The sequence below is a fragment of the Salvelinus sp. IW2-2015 genome, linkage group LG1, assembly GCF_002910315.2.
Source record: "Salvelinus sp. IW2-2015 linkage group LG1, ASM291031v2, whole genome shotgun sequence".
Taxonomy (NCBI): Eukaryota; Metazoa; Chordata; class Actinopteri; order Salmoniformes; family Salmonidae; genus Salvelinus; species Salvelinus sp. IW2-2015.
In genome coordinates this window covers 23,001,483-23,007,333 of record NC_036838.1, presented here as the reverse complement: position 1 = coordinate 23,007,333, position 5,851 = coordinate 23,001,483, and the positions used below count along the sequence as shown (strand labels likewise).

The following is a 5,851-nucleotide window of genomic DNA, read 5'->3' as shown; positions in this document are numbered from 1 at the left end:
TAAAAAATAAAAAAAAGATCTATAAGAATGATGAGACTTTCCTATGGCTGCAGTAGACTCTCAGCTTTGCAGCGGCGTATGCAGTTTGTGTGCTTGTGTGTACCGTCCACCACAAATTGACGGACAGTCCCGGTCAGCGATGACCCTTTTCCTAACCTCAACCTAATTCCCCTAACCTACTATGTTAATTCTCCTTAACCTGCTGTGTAAGTCGTATCTTTATCGAAATGGCGCGTTTTTATGGAATCTCGATTCAAAAAGCCCCACGTCGGTGACGTCACTGGTAATTCCTTTGTCTCCGTCTTTCTGGCAAGGCTTCCTGTCCCATCAGAACATGCAAAGAGTATTGTGGCAAATACATATTTAAATGCAATTTAAGCTATACTGTGATTGGATGAATATACGGGACAAGGGAGATCCCGTATGGGACAAACCAATTTAGCCCAATATAAGGGACATCCCGGCTAATACGGGACAGTTGGCCAAAACTCCATCCCACCAAAACAAGCCTTCTTTTCAAACAGCTCTTACACTAAAAGSGCATTATCATAATTTTCACAATTTCACAGTATTATTTCAACCTCATAGTGTGGAAATGTATATAAAACACAGGATACCCACATTTTTGACAGCACRGGTCCTATCAATTTTTAACTAAAACGGTTAATAATAAGTCAAATGTGTACTATTTAATTGAACAAAATCCGTTTTATAAATCTCACAGTAATGTCAATTGCAGTTGGTAGAGTGTATTTTTCCATGTTCAAGATCACCAAAGCGAAATAGAATTCAAGACATGACAAGATCGTARGAATAGTATATTATTCTAATTGAGATTTGCCACTGACAGACAGAACATTTGCCACTGAGACAGGTGGGCCTAACATGCATTCATCCAGATGCAGAGTTAACACCAGGCATACACAGTTGTTCTCTTATGATGTGCTTGTTGTTCCAGCACATAAACACAGATTCTCATGTTATGTAAATTCACTCCAGAAATATTCGGCTCTAAGAGCCGGCTCTTGTAGGTGAACATTGGGAGCCGGCTCGCATATCAGAAGAGCCTAATCTATTTTTAAAAACATTACAAAATTAAGATATGAATAATCAAAAGATTTAAATTAATAGAATTAACTAATCAAAGAACGAAAAAATAAATATAATAATACAGGCCTAAATGCTAAAGCGCACACACATTCGTTCTGACTGTCAGCTCAGAGTAACAGCCTCACCTGTTGTTACTGTTAATCAGACACGCAGTGTCAACCAATGAAGCAAAGATGCATGAGGGAGGGCCGAGCCAACTCATTCACAGTTACACACTTAGCAGCCGAGGAGAGAGAGGAAGGACAGCTGTGAAAACAACAGCTGGAAAATGAGTCAGAAGCACAGTTATCATTTGGATGCATTTTAGTAATGTAGACAATGTTAGAGCACAGTGTAGAATTTGCCCAAATAAAATCTCATATAAAGCCGGTTCTACGCACAACCTACACRGGCATATGCGAACTGTGGACCCAACTGTGAAGCTAGCTGTAGCGGAACGTCGAGAAACTAGTGGGCCTGCTAGTGGTAGTGGTGGAGCCAGCACCTCCTCACGTGGAGATGTATCCACTCAGTCAAGTAGGCCTACTCCGCTACCCACTGCAACACAGTCTTCTATGGACCAGTTTATGCCAAAGTCTATGTCTTTAGCAAAACAAGGTCAAATTTATATTGCATTGGCTAAAATGATTGCCACCAATTTCCAGCCATTTTCGATTGTGGAGAACAGAGGTTCTAGAAATTATAGCAATAGTCTAAATCCAATGTACACAATTCCAAGCAGAAAAACCCTTTCAAAATCACTTATTCCACAACTGTATGAGAGCACACAGGCTTCAGTGCGGGAAAGAGTCCAAAAAGCTACTGCAGTTTGACTTACCACTGACTGCTGGACATCAAGGGTAACCACTTCTTACGTCGGTTACATGTCCCTTCATTGAAGATTTTTCGATGTCTAGCTGTCTTTTGGACAGCTTTGAGTTCAGCGACAGACACACCTCAGAGAACTTGGCAGAGGAACTGTTGAGAGTGGCCAGAGAATGGCAAGTAGATGGAAAAGTGGTCTGTTGTGTTAGCGACAATGCAGCTAACAAAACCAAAGCCATGAACATTTTCAAATGGACCCATCATCCATGTCTTGCCCACACAATCAACCTGATTGTAAGAGATGCATTGAAGGTGATGAATCCCACAGTGGACAAAGTGAAAGCAGCTGTGGAATACTTCCACAGGAGCACAGTAGGTGCTAAAAAACTAAAGTCTACACAACGCCAGATGGGGATGCCTGAGCTGAGGCCTAAACAAGACTGCACTACAAGGTGGAATTCAACATTTTATATGTTGAAGCGGTTTCTTGAGTCAAAGGATGCCATCATCTCTACCCTGGCCATTGTCAATGCACCTGTTGATGCTCTGACCCAAGAGGAATGGGAGGTGGTGGAGGAGGTGTGCAGAGTCCTGGAACCCTTTGAGCAGGTCACTGTGGAGATCAGTGGAGAGAGGTACAGTAAGCAGTTATTACTACATCATTATTTAATCCAGTATTATATATGTATATGAGCGGTAGGTATCAGTAGACAAAACATGAACCAAAATTACACAAATACAAACACAATAAAACAAGCCCACAATAACGGACCGTATTACAAACAAACAATCACGGAAGAGAGGGTTAAATAATGAACAAGTAATTGGGGGATTGAAACCAGGTGTGTAAGACAAAGACAAAACAAATGGAAAATGAAAAGTGGATCTGCGATGGCTAGAAGGCCAGTGATGTCGACCGCCGAATGCCGCCCGAACAAGGAGAGGGACCGACTTCGGCGGAAGTCGTGACAGCGTCTCACAAAGACACTAAAAATCTCAAATTGGACTCATCAGACCAATGGACAGATTTCCACCGGTCTAATGCCCATTGCTCGTATTTCTTGGCCCAAGCAAGTGTCCTCTTCTTATTGGTGTCCTTTAGAAGTGTTTTTTTGCAGAAATTCAACCATGAAGGCCTGATTCACGCAGTCTCCGAACAGTTGATGTTGAAATGATTCTGTTACTTGAACTATGCTAAGCATTTATTTGGGCTGCAATATGAAGTGCAGTTAACTCTAATTAATTGATCCTCTGCAGCAGAGTTAACTCTGTGTCTCCCTTTCCTGTGGCGGTCCTCATGAGAGCCAGCTTCATCATTGGCGCTTGATGGTTTTTGCGACTGCACTTGAAGAAACTTTCAAAGTTCTTGAAATGTTCTGGATTGACTGACCCTAATGTCTTAAAGTAATGATGGACTGTTGTTTCTCTTTGCTTATTTGAGCTGTTCTTGCAATAATAGGAACTTGGTCTTTTACCAAGTAGGGCTATTTTCTGTATACCACCGCTACCTTATCACAACTTAACTGATTGGCTCAAGCGCATTAACTTCTCTAGGATAGGGGGCAGCATTTTCATGTTTGGATGAAAAGCATACCCAAATTCAACTGCCAGCTACTCATCCCCAGAAGATAAGATATGCATATTGTTAGTAGATTTGGATAGAAAACACTCTGAAGTTTCTAAAACTGTTTGAATCATGTCTGAGTATAACAGAACTTATTTAGCAGGCGAAACCCCGAGGACAAACCATTCAGATTTTTTTTCTTTTTGAGGTCACTCTCTTTTCAATGGATTTCTCACTTGGGAAATCAAGATTTCTAATTGACCTTCTGTGGCAGTTCCTACGCTTCCACTGGATGTCACCAGTCTTTAGAAATTGGTTGAGGTTTTTTCCTTTGTGATAATGAAGAAGTAACGGCCATCTTGAACTAGGTCACTGGAAGTGTCTTGTTTGTTAGAGGCGCATGACAGGAAGGCTAGCTACAGTTTGTTTTAATCCGTATGGAACACAGATCATCCATCTTCAATTTTATCGATTATTTACGTTAAAAAATACCTAAAGTTGTATTACAAAAGTAGTTTGAAATGTTTTAGCAAAGTTTACAGGTAACTTTTGAGATATTTTGTAGTCACGTTTCGCAATTTGGAACCGGTGTTTTTCTGGATCAAACGCGCCAAATAAATGGACATTTTTGGATATATATCGACGGAATTAATCGAACAAAAGGACCATTTGTGATGTTTATGAGGACATAATGGAGTGCCAACAACAGAAGCTCGTCAAAGGTAAGGCATGAATTATATTTTTTATTTCTGCGTTTTTGTGTCGCGCCTGCAGGGTTGAAATATGCCTCTCTCTTTGTTTACTCTGTTGCTATCCTCAGCAAATAGCATCGTTTGGTTTCGCAGAAAAGCCTATTTGAATTCTGACATGTTGGCTGGATTCACAACTAGTGTAGCTTTAATTTGGTATCTTTCATGTGTGATTTAATGAAAGTTAGATTTTTATAGTAATTTATTTGAATATGGCGCTCTGCATTTTCTCTGGCTTTTGGCCAAGTGAGACAGTAGCGTATCGCCTAACTCAGATTTTTGGGATATAAATATGAACTTTACCGAACAAAACATACATGTATTGTGTGGACATGAAGTCCTATGAGTGTCATCTGATGAAGATCATCAAAGGTTAGGGATTAATTTTATCTCTATTTCTGTTTTTTGTTACTCCTCTCTTTGGCTGGAAAATGGCAGTGTTTTTCTGTGGCTATGTACTGACCTAACATAATTGTTTGGTGTGCTTTCGCCGTAAATCCTTTTTGAAATCAGACATGTTGGCTGGATTCACAACAAGTGTAGCTTTAATTTGGTGTCTTTCATGTGTGATTTCATGAAAGTTCGATTTTTTATAGTAATTTATTTGAATTTGGCGCTCTGCATTTTTACTGGCTTTTGGCCAAGTGGGACGTTAGCGTCCCACATATCCAGAGAAGTTAAGAAGGAAAGAAATTCCATTATTAACTTTTAACAAGGCACACCTGTTTAATTGAAATGCATTCCAGATGACTACCTCATGAAGCTGGTTGAGAGAATGCCAAGAGGGTGCAAAGCTGTCATCAAGGAGAAGTGTCACACCCTGATCTGTTTCACCTGTCTTTGTGCTTGTCTCCACCCCCCTCAAGGTGTCGCAAATCTTCCCCATTATTCCCAGTGTATTTATTTCTGTGTTGTCTGTTGCCAGTTTGTTTTGTTTCGTGCAACCTACCACCATTTTCCACTTGCTCCTGTCTGTTCTAGTTTCTGTTTTCTAGTTTTGACCATTCTTGCCTACCCTGATCTTCCCTGCCCGTTCTGTACTGCCACGCAAGCACTTGGATTTTTGACCCCTGCCTGCTCTGACCCTGAGATGCCTGTCGTTCTGGACCTTTTGGCACGCCTATCTGGATTACTGACCTCTGCCTGCCCTTGACCTGTTTTTTGACTGCCCTGTATAGTAATACACTTTTTGTTACTTCGACACTGTCTGCAACTGGGTCTTCCCTGAAACATGATATAGAATCTTAAATATATTTTGATTTGTTTAACACCTTTTTGGTTACTACATGATTCCATTATGTGTTATTTCATTGTTTTGATGTCTTCACTATTATTTACAACGTGAAAAATAGTAAAATAAAGAAAAACCCTTGAATGAGTAGGTGTGTCAACTTCTGACTGGCACTGTTGTATATATATATATTTTTATACTGCAGCCGCCAACCACACAGCCTGTGGTCTGGTCTGTACCTACTGCCACTTGATAATCATTAGATGGGGGGAGTAGGAGAGGAGGTAGGGTGCACATTTGGGTAACTGGGGGACCTACCTTGGTAGGGTAATTGATTCAAGGCCAGTCCTATCCTTTTGCCCCCCACCTTGCGGGTAAAACACTTTAGTGGCA

General features: G+C 40.7%; 1 long non-coding RNA gene across 1 annotated transcript in view; it reads left to right on the top strand.

The window, feature by feature from the left end:
* The first annotated feature begins 379 nt into the window (after positions 1–379).
* LOC139027593 (uncharacterized) overlaps positions 380–5,851 on the top strand; it is a 7,057-nt gene continuing 1,585 nt past the window's right edge. Inside the window, exon 1 of the long non-coding RNA XR_011479715.1 lies at positions 380–2,549. This is a non-coding gene — a long non-coding RNA (uncharacterized lncRNA). The remainder of the gene's footprint in view (positions 2,550–5,851) is intronic.